Below are 19,070 nucleotides of genomic sequence, written 5' to 3' on the forward strand. Positions count from 1 at the left end.
TTCTACGTAAGTTGGGGATGGCAGGCACACTACTAGCCACATGTTCAGTAATGTGCTGGGATACCTCCCTTAAAATGGCGCCACAAGGGTCATTGGAGTTGCCTGCAATCTCTTTAATTTAATTTATTGATTCTCTGACTTCAATAGCAGTTGCAGAGGGCGAGTGGTTATGGTCTGTGCTTCTTAAAACAGACTCACCCAGAGTAACCGCTCGTTCTCTGAAATGGCTTGAGTAGTATTGCACACACTTCCAATGACCCTGTGGCTCAGAATTTCTTTCCTTACAATAAATATAACCGCTGTGTTTGAGTAGACGGTTCCTCTGCTTGAGGTGATATATTTCGCCATCTTTGGATCAGACATTTGCTGTAGGGAAAAAACAAAAAAACCATTACAAAAATGGTAAGAAAGACATTGGGGAAATGCTAAGAGAGACATTTGCTCTAGTAACTAAACCAAAAAATGCCTTTTAAAAACCATAAGAAAGAAATTTTCAGTAGGAACCGTGAAAATACATACATTTTACAGATAACAAAAACATTTGCTGTGGGGACAAAAGATAAACATGCTTTTTATAAATTACTAAAAAACAAAACTCTTTTTTCATAATGCCGGTCACTACATGCATACAGTACTGCTAATGAAATAGGCAAAAAGTACTTTATTTCTTCAAAAACCAAACACAATTATGGGTGGGATCAAAAGTGGACAAATATTAGTTTTGCCACAAATTATGTAATTTGCCTAAAAAACACATCGCTTTACTGTTAAAGTAACGTCGGGCACTTTTTACCTTTTGGGCTAGTCTGCTGCACTTAGCGGAGAAACTCTAGTTCTTTACTTGACTTGCACCTCCGTTAAATATCCAACTCTGTAACAGCAAGTACCAAAAATAGGTTGGTGGTCCCATTATTATATGAGAAGAAAGACGTGCAGTAGTAACGAAAAAACAAAATGCATTTTAAGAACCATAACTAAGAAATTTTCAGTAGGAAACCAAAAAAAACATGCTTTTTGCAGATGATGAGAAAGATATTTCATGTCGGAACAAAAGATAAACATGCATTTTAAAAATTAATAAAAAACAAAAACATTTTTCATAATGCCGGTCACTAAATGCATCCAGCACTGCTAATGAAATAAAAAACATATTGTTTTATTTAATCATAAACCAAACACAGGTATGGGTGGGATCAAAAGTGGACAAATATTACTTTTGCCACAACATATGTAATTTCCAAAAAAACACATTTCATCACTCTTAAAGTAACGCCAGACATTTATTACCGTTTGTGCTACGCTGCTGCACTTAGCGGAGAAACGCAAAATCTTTGCTTGCCTTGCACCTCCGTAAAATTCCAAATTCTGTAACAGCAAGTAACAAAGTTAGGTTGGCGTGTCATTATTACTTGGGTGTATGTATAAAATATACAAGTGACAGTTGCTTCGCAAAACAAATTTGTGTCGTCATACTTAGGCCGAAATACCATTACTGTACCTGTAGCGTTGTTTTAAACTGGGAATGACTTTGTAGTTAGTGTTTGGACACACAAATCTTCGCGATGTTGACGACCTAATCTATGAGACAATATACAGATTAGTCAAACATAGGGTATAGCCAGCCAATCCGTCAACAATTTATGCAACCCACCCACCAACCCATCCACCCACCCACCCACCCACCCACCCACCCACCCACCCACCCACCCACCAACCCATCCACCCACCCACCCACCAACCCATCCACCCACCCACCAACCCATCCACCCACCAACCCATCCACCCACCAACCCACCCACCCACCAACCCACCCATCCATCCATCAACCCACCCATCCATCCACCAACCCACCCATCCATCCATCCATCCACCAACCCACCCATCCATCCATCCATCCACCAACCCACCCATCCATCCATCCATCCACCAACCCACCCATCCATCCATCCACCAACCCACCCATCCATCCATCCACCAACCCACCCATCCATCCACCAACCCACCCATCCATCCACCAACCCACCCATCCATCCACCAACCCACCCATCCATCCACCAACCCACCCATCCATCCACCAACCCACCCATCCATCCACCAACCCACCCATCCATCCATCCATCCACCAACCCACCCATCCATCCATCCATCCACCAACCCACCCATCCATCCATCCATCCACCAACCCACCCACCCATCCATCCACCAACCCACCCACCCATCCATCCACCAACCCACCCACCCACCCATCCATCCACCAACCCACCCACCCACCCATCCATCCACCCACCCACCCACCCATCCATCCACCAACCCACCCACCCACCCACCCATCCATCCACCAACCCACCCACCCACCCATCCATCCACCAACCCACCCATCCATCCACCAACCCACCCATCCATCCACCAACCCACCCATCCATCCACCAACCCACCCACCCACCCATCCACCAACCCACCCACCCACCCACCCATCCACCAACCCACCCACCCACCCACCCATCCACCAACCCACCCACCCATCCATCCACCAACCCACCCATCCATCCACCAACCCACCCATCCACCAACCCACCCATCCATCCACCAACCCACCCATCCATCCACCAACCCACCCATCCATCCACCAACCCATCCATCCACCAACCCATCCATCCACCAACCCATCCATCCACCAACCCATCCATCCACCAACCCATCCATCCACCAACCCATCCATCCACCAACCCACCCATCCATCCACCAACCCACCCATCCATCCACCAACCCACCCACCCATCCACCCACCCATCCACCAACCCACCCACCCATCCACCAACCCACCCACCCATCCATCCACCAACCCACCCATCCATCCACCAACCCACCCATCCACCCATCCACCAACCCACCCATCCACCCATCCACCAACCCACCCATCCACCAACCCACCCATCCATCCACCAACCCACCCATCCATCCACCAACCCACCCATCCATCCACCAACCCACCCATCCATCCACCAACCCACCCATCCATCCACCAACCCATCCATCCACCAACCCATCCATCCACCAACCCATCCATCCACCAACCCATCCATCCACCAACCCATCCATCCACCAACCCATCCATCCACCAACCCATCCATCCACCAACCCATCCATCCACCAACCCATCCACCCAACAACACACCCATCCACCCACCCATTCCCATCCACGCATCCATCATGCATCCATCCATCCATCCACCCACTGCATCTCCCTCAGACCACTCTAAATATAACTCTATATATACATAAAAGCAGAGATCACTGTAATCACTAGTATATGCAATAGACCTTTGCACTCTACCATTCCCATTCATATCCCTTCCCTATGTATATAGAGATAACTATAGGCAACAGGCTCTTCTTTGTGTTACTACATCTTGTACATTGGGAATTTTATTCTAATTGTATCTTTTATGGGACGCATGTAACCCTAAGTCCTTATGTTTTGCAACTGGTTATTATGTAAAGCGCTCTTAGCAGAATCCCACCATGGAGTATGCAAATCGGAAATGGTAATATTAGGTTAAAGTCAATGAATATATATACACAAATGAGGCAGATGTTTCATAAATGCTGCGGAAGTGCTACAGTTGAATCCTTCCCAGACTCACAACATTTTACAGGCTGGTTGAGGCAGCTGCTGCAGTCACTGTGTTATGTGAACTGAAAGCATAATAGAAGTCCTGGAACATAATACAGCACTCGCAGATGTAGTAACGATGCCACACGCAAAATTGCAGAAGGGCACGCTAAAGGGCACGCTACAACGAGGGAAACAGAGGGCAGAAGACAACGAAATACAAGGGCAACCGAGGGCACAACAGGACAAAAAACGTGGCAAACAGAGGGCAGAAGGGCACGCTACAACGAGGGCAACAGAGGGCAAAACCAAACAAAAAAAGAGGAACACAGAGGGCAGAAGGGCACGCTACAATGAGGGCAATAGAGGGCACAACCAAACAAAAAAAGAGGAACACAGAGGGCAGAAGGGCATGCTACAACGAGAAGAACAGAGGGCAGAAGGCCACGAAATACAATCTAGGCCTTGAGCTGCAGTAGTCTTCCCAATGTTCATTTTAGGGGAAGCACGCTGGGCAGCAGAGAGTGTGGCATTGAGATGTCTCCTTACATTAATTTCTTTGCGGCCTGCATGACCACACTGTCCATCAGGCACGCAGTCTCACCTTCCATTTGGGGCCTCTTAATCACTGTACTGGTCCTCACGAGGGGCCTCTCTAGGCTCTCAGCCGATCGCATCAAATGGCCCTACAGTCACTTCGGAGAGACAGGACCACCACCACCACACCTGGTGACTCCGGCATCAGCGCCGCTGCTGCGCCTCCCCAGTTGGGTTCACCAGGCCCACTCAGACCAGCGCATCACACCAATGCAGTCTCTATTGCTGCGGCTGCTGGGTCTTCTCACCTATGTGGGTCCCCGGCAGTCACTGATTCACCAGGAGACAGCTACCTTGGGCACAAGTAAATGCCCCGATATTGCAGCAGGCCGTCTCTTGCCCAGCGTGCCGCTCTTCTCAGCCTCCACTCTAAATCCAGACAATGGCCAACGTGGCAAACCTTTTGCAGGCCGCTACTCGCTCCAGGGACAGCCCCAGGACTCAATTTTTAGTGCATATTAGTCTCTTCCACTCCCCCTGTGCATGGCCACCAACATTCACGAGCCATTATTTTCGGGTGTGCCTCGTGGGTGGTCATGTGACTGTTGGTGCGTGGAGAAAACAGAGGGCAGAAGGACACAGAAAAAATGCAGAAGGGCATGCACTGGTGAACGCTGTGCCCCGTGTGTGTTCGTGTGCCCAAAAAAAACGAGGAATACAGAGCCCAGAAGGGCAAGACATACCAGGGCAACAGAGGGCACAAGAGCACGGAAAACAAACAAAAACAGAGGGCAAAAGGGCACACTACAACCAGGGAAACAACAGAGGGGAGAAGGGTACGCTACAACAAGGGAAACAGAGGGCAGAAGGCCACGAAATACAAGGGCAACAGACAGTGGACACTTACCGATTGAAAAGTAGGCCCGGGATCACGACACATGCACAAATGCTGCACATACGGTGGGCAAAACCATATATCCCCCACACCAACCCATTGGCTGAGATGTTTTTTTACAGTGTGGCCGCAAACATCGCGTTGTCATGTCGCGCGATGTATGGTCGCCGATGTAACACGCGATCCAATTACAGCCCCGCATTTGCGCCGCAACGACGTACGATGAAAAAATGCCCGGTGTGACTACCTGTGCGGTGTAATGGCGGGATGTGAACTCCCGCAATGGCATTGTTCTCGATGGATCGTCATACAACCGCCCCTTAGTCTTCTATTTGTTCCCAATATAGAAAAGCAGTAAGTCTACTCTGAAAGTCTAGGCTGAGGTTGGGCCTGATGCAGCGGATTGAACATAAAAACCTTTTCCTTTTGTCACTAACCCAGAATAAACCTCTTATAATTTACTCATCAGTGGGGCCCATAACACCAAAAACACTCACTTATTCAATTTTCTCTGGATCAGTGATAATTAGACGAGCTGCAAGACATATGGGGTACCTTATTAACCTATACATTAACCATATACATTACATAAATTTAATTTTTAATAGCTGTCAGTTCCAAAAAATCATCAAGGTACTCCGCTATTTGGTCGCTGGACCAACTAGTAGGAATCAGTTGATGGCGATTAAGTCCAGCTCAATCACAATTTAAAACCCTCAACATTTTATTTGTCATGACTTTTTTATTGTAATATCACAGACTCAAGTTAATATTTTCATAAGATTTTATCTAAATTTATTTAACAAGAAATTTAAATTATATAAGTTTTATGAGGCAAATTCATTTAAGCATTATTTCAATACATTTAAGCGAAGGAAATTAGAAAACGGAAAATACTCATTACCCCTTGGATATAGGGTGATGATGATAATGGTTCACCAGAAAGTGAACTGCAGATAACAGGATAGGTTCCTAAGCTGACTGTCTGTCCCTCTAACCTCCTCGGACATATCCCTCCCGAGATAGAATTCCTGCAACAGTCTCGTTCCTTTTCCCCAACAGTGTTTAAAGTCTCTTGCACCATAAAATAAGAAAATCGTCTCAACTTACAGCATGTTGTGCTGAGCAAAGGTGCGAAAGAATAAGCCAACACTTCGCCATAAGCACAAGGTCTTTTTATACCCTTTCACCAACTTTCTTTACCCAAAATTGAAACTTTTAGGGGCTACATCACTTCTGATTGGTCTATTGGAGAGGTGGTGATGATCACCTCATTGTCCTCCTATCTCAAACTAGTCCTGACTCATTCTGGGGTTCACATGACTTCAAAAAATATTCACATATATACTTTGTTAAACTATTTGTAACATTCTTCCACAGTCATGAATTTGCTCATCCTCTGGAGTTCAGTTCTTTCATCTGTTCCCATGTTTTTAGGATAGTCTCTTTGGTACCACTCCTGTTGCATGCCATGCTGGCCTTGACATCTCTCACTCTGGGCATAGGCCATACACTTGTGATTGAAACTTCCGTTCTGCACATGAGCGGGGCCATCTTAGTTTTATTTTGTGCCGTCGCATTTCACAGCAGCCATTTTTCAGACGAGGCCTAGCAGAACCGAATCGGAACTAATACAAAAGCAAACATAACAAAAATTAGATATAGAAAATAAGCCCTTCTGTTTACCGCCCAACATTCTAATGACCTGTGTTGGGTATTACCTCGTAAAAGCGACATTTAAAGCCATTTTACTTACCATCTACATTCTATGCCACAATAAGACTCTACTACAGACAACAATACATGCAGTTTACTCTTCATTTCTACGCAATCACAAACCTATGTTAATTTAATTCACATTTATTAATAAATTAGAATTTTGCACATAGCAGTTTCCACGTGTAGTGTCTAAATAAAAGGTGCATTTGTTGATCAGTTTACGTGCTTCACACAGTTAATATTATTAAAGTTATGAGGTTGCTAACTTCGAAGGGGGTACAAACATTTTTTATATTTACCCTGCTCCATCAACTCCCCCCTTTGGTGATTTTTATTTTTTATTTTTTTTATTTTTTAACATCATCAGAAAACCATCTCTACCAATTTATCAAACAAGTTTATTGTCCTTTTACATTTTGTTTAGCTCAAACAATAGTATTTTTCACACTTTCTCTTAAATTTGATGTACATTGTTCTTTAAACTCTTCTAGTTCAATTTCTCGTTCTCGTTGTTTGATTTTCTCAATTTATATATATATATATTTTTTTCTGCATTTCTTTTTCTAATACATACACAGGCTAATCGTAGCATCAATGTCATTAATATTACTATAGTTACTGGTATTAGTATATTTCCCACTAATGAACTACCTATTTCTGCAAACCATTTCTTTACAGCGGAAAAACTCAAACCAAGTTTCTCCAGAACACCATCAACATCCAGTGGAGTAATTTCTTCACACAATTCAGTAATATTATTAATCTAACTTTGTATATTTTGACTTTTGTCAGGAATGTAATTACAACAATGTTGCACTTTCAACACTCCAGACTCCTTCATCTTTTGCCAAAAGAATATCAAAAGCAAGTCGTTTTTGCATCAACATAGCTCTCATGGCAACCATCTCAGTATTTACCATTTAGAACCCTCCTGCAGTATTTGTTGCTAAACTATCCACTATCGTTGACAGTTTCTGAATCTTATTTGCATTTAATGATCTACCCACTGTTGGTGTCAGTGCTCCAAAGATATCAATTATTATCTCTGAGAAACCTTCCCTTCTACGTGTTAGTGGTACACATATCTCGTGAGTTCCTTTAGTCCCTCTACATGAAATATCTTCAGAAAGACCAGGCCTAGGTAGCATGTTCCATACCAATTGTCTGGCAACCTGTAATAAGCTTTGTTCCCACATATAAAGTAGATCCTTGGAAATACTGAATCTTTTCTTCCTTTGAATCCCCATTCAATTCTGTAAGTGTCTTTTCATTCACTGGCACCCACAAAATAATTGTCATACATAGTGTTATGTCTACGAGTACACAATTTCTCTTGCTGTGGAAAGTCTAATCCTATTGCTACATTAGTATTTCTCTTATCATAATTTCCTTCCTCAAAACCTCAGGGTGGTGTTTTCATCTTTTCTCCGTTTGCTTTTCTTTGGAATTTAACTCTTCTATCTTCCACCATATCTAGAAATACTTTTTCTTCTTTCCTTAATTTACAGGTAAGATTATGTCTAAATGCATATTCTAGGATTTATTCTTTCATTTCTAAGAAATTCTCCAAAAACCTTACCAGGGTTCCCTTTTGTTTAGTCCAGGAACTATAGAGATTTTATCAAAAACATCATCCATGTCAGAATAATAGTATTCTAATTTGCTTGTTTCATAAAATAAACTAGCCAATATTCTACAAGTTATTTGGTACGTCAAAGGAAGGTGATGATATGTTACACCTTCTGACACGGACGCAGGTAACTGCATACATACATAACAATCTCACACATCCATTGTTTCTACATATTCATATGAAAGCTTTGTAAAAACATTCTACGAAAAATCAATAATTGACCTATCTTTATGAATTTCAATATTATCCACCAGTGTTACAATATTATACCTTGTTATGTGCCCTATTACTATTCGTGTAATTGTTAATTCCAGAAGCATTCTCTGCATTTAGTCTAAATGAAATCATTATTGCTGAAATGAACCAAATAAGCACCACTAAAAATACATTCTACAACAGAGGTATTCAATCTGTGAGGCGTGACCCCCAGGGGGACCCTAAAGGAATGGGAAGCGGGTCACGCTCTCCATTTGCTAAAGAAAACGGCCCAGTCAGTTGATTCCGGTAGTTAACATGTTTTTTCCTGGAGTGTTATTCAGGGACTCTAGTGTGCTGGGAAATCAAAGCTAGACAGACAGCTAAACATGCCTTTCTAGCAGTGTGTTGCTGGCCTGAAAGGAATGTTAATGTGCACAACCAGTTAATCTGCAAATGTAAAGGATTTGCAGATTAACTTGTGCACATTTGCATTTCTTTCAGGCCAGCAGCACACTGGCAGAAAGGTGTGTTTAGCTGTGTGCCTGGCTTTGATTTTTCAGGACAGGAGAGTTCTGGTGCAGGTAATTGATCAAATCACATTTTGAGTGGTAGTGGTAGTGCACAGTTTACCGATCTGTGAGTGCTTGCTTTTAATAGTCATTGTATTTACACAGTGCTTACTATTCCTGAGAATGTGTTGAAGGGACAGTTATGTAAAAAATTGCATTAAATAGGGTCTGGTAATAACTAACATCTATGGGTCTCATTTCCAATTAAGTGGTGTGGGGCAGATATGCAAGTATTTTTGCTGCGCTGCCCTATGCCAGGTCAAAAGGCTAGGAATGGATGGTATTTATAAGATAAGGTGCAATCCTGTCCTTTCTGCCGGCTCACAATGTGCTGCCTAGCGCCAATGCAGGCACCCTTGCACCATGGTGCAAGCGTGTTTGCATTGACGGCAGGATTGTTTTTGTGCAAGAAGGCCCGCCTTCCTGCGCAAAAATAACCAATGGAGGCCTTTTTATCTTTCTGTGTGTGCTACACATAGAAAGAGGAAACAATTGAAGAGAAATAAAGATATTTCTCCTTGTTTCGCATCCCCTGGGGCAGCATACAGTTTTGACCCATCCTCCAGTTTACAGATCCTTGTAAAGCTGAGAATGTATCAAAACCCATGGGAAATCTGACTGCAACGCCCATGGAATGCCCCAGCCCCACACAATGTAAGGCAACGCACTGACTTGTGCTGCGTTGTTTTACACAATATCTAGGAGGCAATGGAAAGCCACACAAAGGGACTTCGTGTGACCTCGTAGATAAGGGTCTGCTCTCTGCGCAACCAGAGAGTCATAAAAAATTATGCACCTGCAGCACAAGGGGCTTATAAATAAGCACCTATATTTTGGAAGCAGCCCATATATTTTGGAAGCCCCATTTTATCGTAAAACATTTTGCGCATGTTGTAGTGGTCTATCTCATACTGTGTGTAATGCAAGTATAAAATAGAAACTTAACTAATAGAGTTTACCTAATTCATTATATTGCATTTCCACTGAGTAACAACCTTAATAAATTTATTTATTATTCATCGAAGCTGCCCGTTATTTTTTATGTAGCTATCGGTCTGTGAAAGACCTAAAAACGTACACATGTTTTAATTATGATGAATGATGTTCAGCTATCTCCAGTTACATTCAGCTGTAAATGCCAAGCGGTCAGCATCCCATGAAATATAGCAAGATTTTCCTCTAATGCCGTACAAAAAGTTGCAGACCATGCATTACAGCTATTATACCAAGGGCCACTGTAATTATGTGATTGTGCGGCTGCAGCAATTTTAGCATAATTATAGATTTGCCGCATTTGCCACATAATCCATCATCTGCTGCATAATCTGCTAATTTTAACACAAAAATGTTTTACTCAAAAGGTTTAAAAGTTACTAAAAAGCAGCAACAGGTACTCTGGTCACATTTCTGTTCCTTATTTTTATATTTTGGTGTTAAACTGATACTAATGAGGTGCAACCACAGATTGACCATTTCTCCGGAGAACATTTGTGGTTGTCAATGATGAGGGCCACAAGGGTCTAGAATTGTTTTCAGAAGGGGGTCCTAGCGCCTAACATTTTTTGATAGGGGGGGGGATATATATATATATATATATATATATATATATATATATATACACATATACAAGAAAAATATGTATCTTTCTACACTTGGAAATATGTCATTTGAGCCAGCCGCTCTTAGCTTACTGTTTGGTCCTTCAAAATTTCTTTGATTTGTCCAGCTTTATTTTGTGTCAAATTATCCTTATTCTGTTTTCTTCATTCTTTTTCAGTATAACACAGTAAACTGTTAGTCCTCCTGCTCAGTTTTCCGCTTTGTTCTCTTCACTGCTTTTCACTTCCTCAATATCAGGCAGTGCAATATAAGTCCATTCAGGTGATTTGTATTTCAGATTAGTTCTTTTTATTCTTTTCGGTCTTTGCGAATGTCCTTTATTTTCTTTTATTCGACTGTCTTGACTTGTTATTTCATTCACTTCTTCCTCCTTATCTTTATTCACATTTATTATTTTGAATTTCAGTCCTTTAATTTCGTTGGGCCAAATATCTCATTTTCCTCGCCTTTTTACTTTAGTCTCGGTTATATCTCGTTCCACTTTCCAAGCCCTCTTTCTTGGACCTCTCCTTTGTTGTATTTCTCCTTCACTCTCCTCCGAATCTGTTTCAGACCTCATTTCACTTCCTTTTACTTTCAACTTTATAATCTCAGATTCTCTGTCTGGATTTTGGTTCTCTTTTGTTATCTCAGTTCTTTCAGGAGGAATTTCACCAAAGCTTGCACTTGTTGGTTCATCCTCGCTGTGAGTTAATTCTGTTTCACCAGTTTCAATATCAATAGTTTGTCTTTAAATATTTTCTGTTTGGTTTGCAGAGTCCTCAAATTGTCCTTCACCAGTTTCAAATTGTTCTTCTTCAGATGCCAAATTGGCGTACGAGTTTTCCAGATGTCGACTTACAGGTCGAGCTTCTAAATCTGGAATTCCGTTTGAATCATTTTCTGTACCAGATGCTGAACTGGTATCCGATATTTCTAGATGTCAACTCACATGTCGATCTTCAGGCTCTGGAACTTTCATTGTATGGTTGGCATGCATCCACATTTTCACACCTGCACACTTTACTGCTGAGGTAATGACCAGGATCACTTGGGGTGGTTTATCCCAGCGAAGAACCAGGCAATTCCTTCTTCTGTGTACTTTTACGCAAACCCAATCTCCGGGAATCAGATCATGCTGGGTGTCTTTCAAGAGTGTTCATATCTGTTCCAACCTGACGAAACACAGAATGTACCACATCAGCCAACCCTTTGCAATAGACCAGAATAAGATAATCAGTTATAGTTTAGCAGTTTGTTGACAGGTATGAATGCTTGTCTCATTACTCATCCCATTATTATTTTGTGAGGACTCAAACCTATTTTTCTATCAGGTATATTCCTTAGGCTCATGAGTACAAGTGGCAAGGCATCTGGCCATTTGAGTCAACCACCCCAGAAGCCTCAGGTCTGTAGGCACACTGCAATTTCTGTTTAATGTCCAATGCCTCACATATCAGTTGAATAATCTCATTCTGGAAGTGACTTCCTCTATCTGTTTCTATCATTACTGGGAAACCATACCAAGGAATGAATTCTCTCAGCAGGAGTTTGGCTACTGTAACTCCATCATTCCTTCTTGCCAGATGTGCTTCCACCCAACAAGAGAACAAACAGACAATTACCAAAACATACCTCAATCTGTTACTCGGGGACATTTCAATGAAATCGAGTTGCATTCTGATAAAAGGACCTCCTTTTCTTCCTATTGTTTCTAGACTTCCAACTGTATTCCTTCCCGGATTCAACTGTTGACATATAAGACATCTTTGACAAAGACTTTCAGCTATGATTCTAATGTTTGAGTTATCCCAAGTCTGTTTGCATCCCTACCAATGTGTGCCTGTCCATGGTACATTCATGCCATGTTAGAGATCGGGCATAACTGGTCTTTCATCCCTGTAAACCCAAACTTCATCCTCCTCTCTTTGTCTGCAACCTGATTTTATCCATCTATCTTTTTCCTCATTACTCGCTTCTTCTTGTAATTGTCTCACTTCTCCCCAAGTTTCAACTATGTTAGTAAGCATTAAGGGACATGAAACATGTTATTTTTCTGTTCTCCGATTCATTGAGCTCATATGTCTAGCACAATATTGAGCTATTGCATCAGAAAATTCATTTCCTTATGTGATGTAATCAACTCCATTCTTGTGGGCTGCACATTTCACAACTGTAATCATTTCAGGCAGCTGTATCGCCTCAAGCAACATTTTCACAAACTCACCATTCCTGATTGGAGATCCTGAAGAGGTCATGAATTCCTTCTAGGACCAGATCTGTCGGAAATCATGTACTACTCCAAAGCCATACTGGCCATCCATGGTCACTGTGATTCCGAAATTTCTTCCCAGTTTGCATGCTCGAATCAGAGCAATCAGCTCAGCAACTTCGGCTGAGCGTATTCCTCTCATAAAAGATGCTTCCATTATGGCTGCCACTGTACATACAGCATATGCTGCACTCAAAACTCCTTTGATTGTCCTCAAACATGATCCATCCACAAACGTCACATAAGCTGATTCTTCTAGAGTTCCATCTCTGTCAGGTAGGGGCTTTGTACAGAATTCAAGTACATCCAAACAATTGTGTTCCACATCATCTTTGACTTCTGCATCAGGCAATAAGGTGGAAGCATTCCCATTTATGCATCTTACAATTGTTACATTGTCGGCACCCAAAATCCCTTTCGCATATCTAGTCAATCGATTGTGAGTCATACATTGGGTCTTTGTTCTGGTTAGAAGGATTTCAACTAAATGTGGGACAAATACCTTTATAGGGTATCCCATCACAATGCTTCCACTCTGTTCAAGACTCTCATAAGTAGCTGCTACAGCTTTCAGACATCCAGGAAATGCTTTTGCTTTTGCCACTGGGTTCAAAACAGCTGAAAAATAGACTTTTGGTCGTCTCATTGTTCCATGCTTTTATATTAATACTGAAAGTGGACATCCATCTCTTTCACTGCACTACAGTTCGAATTCTTTCTCCTAATCAGGCATTCCTAACTCAGGAGCTTCACACAAACTGTTTCTTAATTGCTCAAAAGCTTCCATCTCTTTCTCATTCAACACAATTGAGTCCTTTACATCAACATTTGTTAATCGCTGCAAAGGTTTTGCAATCAATGAGAATCCACTGTCTGCAATAACCAACCATTCCAAGGAACATTCTCACCTCTTTCTGTGTCATTGGGGGTCTCATTCCTTTGATAATCCTGATTCTTTCTGTTGTCACCTTTTTCATCCCTTTTTCAATCTTATGACCTAGATAATGTACTACTTGTTGACAGAACTGTAGTTTTGATGGGGACACCTTGTGTCCTCCATTTGCCAAGTGGTTCAATAACGCAATTGTATCAGAAATGCAAGCTTCTTTGGTTTTTGATGCCACTAATCAATCATCAATATATTGAAGCCAAACATATTTCTCAAGCATTTTCAAGTTTCCTAGGGACTTCTCAGAATCTGATTAAAAATGGAAAGACTTTCAGGGAGGGGAAACATGGTGGTTGGAAGCTGAACAGCCGTGAATGAGTTCCCGTCTGATGCGTGCCTTGGGAATCTCCATGGGCCCTGCAAATGTTTTTAGACGGTTGAATGTGAAGTCTATCACGCCACTTGATACCAAAACCCTCTTTACTCTAATGTTACTGCCCCCGTAACAGATTTATTTTCCCATCCCTTCCCTCGAATGCCTTTTCAAGTGAGGCAATTATCTACTTACGTTTCTCTCTGTTTCCTGGTACTATGCTTGCCTGATTTTACATCTGAAAATACCCGAATGCTGCTGGATTGAAGGAGCGGCGCTCTGTTGGAGCTTTCCTCGCCGTGGGCCGTTGGTGCGGCACTGGTGTGGAGCAGGTGGATTCCTTGCCTCCAGTTCTCGGCACTGCAGGGCAGAGCCAGCCCCTGCGAGTATGGTACAGGAGGCAGTAAGCAGCTTGGTCGAGGAGAGCCTGGGTCCTGCTGGGAGGTAGGAGATCGTCATTTTTCAAAGATCGATTTTGATTTGAGGCATGCTCCGTGTGAGTCACTGGGGGCTCTGCAGCTTCACCGGTTCAAATTGGGACTGCCGGGACTTTCAGTCACGGAGGTGGATCCCCTTGGCAGTGCAGACTTTGCCCTGTTGCTCGACTGTAACTGAGCGTTCTAAAGAAGGAAGGTTGTATGGAAGACAACGGCAGCAGTTTTCCATGCATTGCCTCCTCCATTTCACAACAAAGCACTAAAACAACAGAGTGCAGGCACACTCTTCGAAATAGGGTTGCTAAATTCAGCACGGATATCGATTATCCCGCGCATTTCTCCTCTAGTTACGGAGGTAAAAGCTACATCAAAGCAGCATAAAGGGAAAAACACAAAGGATCAACACCATTGGGGAGTAAAGGGAAAGGAAGGGCTAAGAGGGTTTTACCACAAAACTCCCACCTTGAAGACCATTTATAAGGTAATATCCACTTCCTCTGATAAAGGATCAAATATAAAAACCAGCATGGCATCCTTAAGCATTCAGACCACTTTGCTGCAAACCCCATTGGGACATGCAGGTAATTTACTCTTTTGCCACCTGGACCTATACCACCTGAGACAGGGGCTACAGGGGCGACTAGCGCACAGGAAGAGCAATTAATGGTCATTCATCCCGATATAGTCATATCCAACAGGTTTTTCTGCCCTTGATAATCAAGAGAGTCAAGACAATCAAGGTAACGGGCCGGATCCTCTTTTAGATAAGGCATTAGCTGTGGCGGTTGCACCCATTTTCCTGGGTCTTCCTGTCCTATTGTGCTCTGTAGTTGTTCCAGGTAATTTTGACTCTTCCGGAAGAGATATATCCTCCACCATAGGGGTCCGATCCTTGGCAGATATCCTGATGGCTTTGAGAGACAACATCTTGGAGCTTGAAATTTAAATAATTAAGGAAGCTCAGCATAGCTTTTCAGTGGAAGTTAAAAAGCTAGCTAATAAGAAAAGGGAATTAAAGGATGATATTGAGCGTCTTGAAAATCATGCCCGGAAAAATAAGCTAAGAATTCTAAATGTGCCAGAGGACCTTGAGTAAGGGGACATTAAAAATGTGATCGCCCTCCTAAGAATACAATTTTAAAGGATTCCCAGGAATTTGATTTAGCAAAGGATAATCAGAGAGTACATCGGGACCCATATAAACGGAATTCTGCTAACCCTAAGCCTAGAAAGATTTTGGTTATTTTTTAACATACTCTATAAAAGAAAAAAATCCTATCCTCAGCTCTGAAAGTTGGCACTGTCAAATGCACCTCCTTTTCTAGCCTATTTTCGTTCTCTATCAGGTCTGACATTTCCCCTAGTGAAGTCAAGATTGTCATTCTTTTGCCAAGCTCCCACTGTTTTGTTGCAGTGAAATGGGATAAGGCCCAATTAAGGTTCCCGGCATCCCTCTGAATTATGTGGAACAACCACATGTATAATATACGACAGATCGAGGAGGTGGATGCTCTTATCGAGAAAATCAGAGGAGTGAGTGTGGTATAGAGCAGGGAGGGGGATGTGAAGGTTCTATTCTCAGTGTAGTAAATACCGTAATGAGTAGAATGGTTATTTCGCAGGCCCTTTGGGGAGCCCAGGACTACGGTTGATAAATGTTTTTCTGTTAGCATCAAGGGACCTCGCCCATAGGGCCAATGCCTGAAGAATCAGGGGGGTTTCCCCAGCGGTGCAAGGGGGGCACACATGGGTTGTGAGGGGTGGGGGGTGGCAGGGGGAGCACGGGTTGGGGAGGCAATGGGTCAGAAAAACAAACAAAAAAATTCTCAATGACTAGTAAAATTCATATTATATCATGGAATATTAACTGGGTCAGGTGCCCACGTAGGCAAAGATCAGTATTAAAGTATCTTGAGCAGTCTTCTGCACAGATTTGCCTTCTAGAGGAGACCCATCTGAGCAATGTTGAGTGTAAAACTATCTTTGGGACACCTCATTGGATTGAGTCTTTTTGCTCCTCTGAACAGGTTGTGCATAACAGAGGAGGTGCAATAGGGGCAAAGGGCATTATCAAGTCAATATCTATGGACCACTCAGGGAGATTTTAATATTCTTCTTAACCCTTCACGGGACAGGTCTAATCTTAGCCATTATGTTGGTGTCCAACGCATCCGCAGCGCAATAATCAATATGAACCATGATCTTGGGCTGGCCGATGTCTGGAGGGCCAAAAAGGGAGAAAAAATAGGTTTCACCTTCTTTAGCAAAAAATACGGCCACTCATCGAGAATGGACTACGTCTTAACGGACAGGCTGGGCTTAGAGAATGTTGGTAATATTTCCATCTTGCCATGTATTCTCTCTGACCATGCCCCCATTTCTTTTTCCTATTTATCTGCTAGACAAAACCCCAGAACTAGATGGACCCTGAAGAGGGCAATGCTTTCTAATCCTGACCTAATCCGTGCACTTAAAGCTTCCACTACAGACTTTTCTACCTCTAACATCGGCTCGACTTATTGAGATTTTGTCTGGGGTGCCTTTAAGGCAAATCTTCGGGGACAGTTACATAGTTTGATCTGCTCCAAAAATCTGGCAGAATCTTTGCAGTTCCGGAAGCTTGAAAAGCAGATGGGGACATTGGAGGAAGTGAGGCTTAGTATCCCTCGGCCAACTACCGATGAACTGAATAGAATCAATAAAGATCTTGACTGCCTCCGACAGGAATACAGGGGAAAACTTGAATCTAAAATTAAAATCCAGTGGTCTGCTCATAACATGCAGCATTTAGAATATGGCAAAAAGGTGGGGGCTCTCCTCGCTTGGAAGGCCCTGGCAGAACGCGCTAAGAGTAATATAAACAAATGAGTCCTAAACGAGAATGGAGATACTTCATGTAAGCATGAAGATATGCGGAAATGTCTTCTTTCTCTGTTCTCGGAATTATACATGGAGGAGATTTCCCCTAGTGTTGAACATCCAAAACTGGTTGCGATCTAAAGAACTGCCAGTTTTAACTGAGGGTAGCTAAGCTGCATTGGATGCCCATATTACAGAGAGCGAAATAATAACTCCTATTAAAAAGATCAGGAATAACAAGGCTGCTGGGACTAATGCCCTCCCCGGGGAAGTCTATAAGATCCTACAGTACGAATTGATACCAAGATTGTGAACTTTTCGATTACGTCTATAGTGCAGAAGGCAGAGTCCCTAAATCATGGAAAGACGCCATGATCGTCCTTATTATAAAGCCAGGGAAAGATCCCTTTAAAGCCAACTCATATAGGCCAAGCTCCCTGCTTAACACTGATTATAAGATCTTCATGAGCGTTTTGGCAGGTAGATTGGTCAAATTAGTTCCACAATTGGTTAATATGGACCAAAAGGTGTTTATCCCAGGAAGGTGTATTCAGGAACAGACCTTGCAGTTGATCGGTAGTATCGACCTGGCGGTGTCATGGTCAATGCCCTTAGCTGCGGCAGCATTTGACACGGCAAAGGCGTTTGACCGTGTCTGCTGGGTCTTCCTGTGAGAGGTCTTAAAAATAATGGGTTTTGGTTCAGTTTTTATAAGAACACTGATTAATTGCTATAAGGGCGCCTCAGCGGCGATTTTACTGAACGGCATGCTGACATCAAGTTTCAGTATTACAAGGGGAACGAGGCAGGGTTGTCCAATCTCGCCCATGCTTTTTGATTTATATATAGAGCCTCTTGCCTAAGCAATCAGACTGGACGATTTAATTGTCCCGTTTAGTGTCCATACGTATAGCAGCACGTTAGCCCTATACGCGGATGATCTGCTGCTGTACACAGATAGTCCTGCTGAGGTCCTTCCTAGAGTAGAAGTCCTTCTCGAGGAATTTGGCTCGTATTCAGGATACTTTGCAAACACCTCTAAGACTGATGTAATGATCTGGAACGTCGACAAATGGCTGGGTAAAACAAGTACGGAATTTAGGTATTTAGGAATAACAATAGTAAATAACTTGGATGACATTCCTAAGATTAATTTGAAGAGGGTGTCTAAGGAGATTGATCGCTTTTTTTTAAGATGGGCAAATTTGCATCTTACAATATATGGTAGGGTAAATCTGGTAAAAATGGTCATCTTGCCAAAACTGACCTACCTTTTTAGCACCATTCCACTCGAGTTTCCACATAGGGATTTAAGTAAAATACAAAGTTAAATTGGTAGTTTTATTTGGTCTAATAAAACAGCTCGACTTTCTTGGAAGAAATTAAGGCACAAGCTTCAGAAAGGGGGCCTTGCGCTTACTTATATACTTTGGGACTCTTTTTGCCTTTCAGTTCAAAAACATCCGGGCACTACTTT

This window comes from Lissotriton vulgaris, chromosome 7 (assembly GCF_964263255.1).
Source record: "Lissotriton vulgaris chromosome 7, aLisVul1.2, whole genome shotgun sequence".
In the NCBI taxonomy this organism is placed as follows: domain Eukaryota; kingdom Metazoa; phylum Chordata; class Amphibia; order Caudata; family Salamandridae; genus Lissotriton; species Lissotriton vulgaris.